This window comes from Frankliniella occidentalis, unplaced genomic scaffold (genome assembly GCF_000697945.3).
Source record: "Frankliniella occidentalis isolate FOCC.00 unplaced genomic scaffold, Focc_3.1 Scaffold300, whole genome shotgun sequence".
NCBI classification, from domain to species: domain Eukaryota; kingdom Metazoa; phylum Arthropoda; class Insecta; order Thysanoptera; family Thripidae; genus Frankliniella; species Frankliniella occidentalis.
In genome coordinates, this window is record NW_026267426.1 from 214582 (window position 1) to 214894 (window position 313).

Here is a 313-nt window from a genome sequence, read left to right on the forward strand (position 1 = left end):
GCTATGCCTTAACATGGTGACTTCCGTTTTATTGTTCCTCGCTTTCTTCTGCATTTCAGCTTTACGTCGTCAACGTACGTCGAAGCACAAATCAAGCGGATAGCATGGCCTAAAAGCAGAGTTCTTTCCCGTTTAGAATGTCGTAATCGGACTGGTAAAATTCGCGATAGGTCCCGCTGACATTGGCGGTGCCTTTGGACAACTGTCATGGATGCACAATTAAACCGTATAACATGGGCTGAAAGCACTGTTTTTTCCGTTCAGAATGGCTTAATCAAAATGTTATCAATTCGCCATTGGTCCTGGTGTCGTG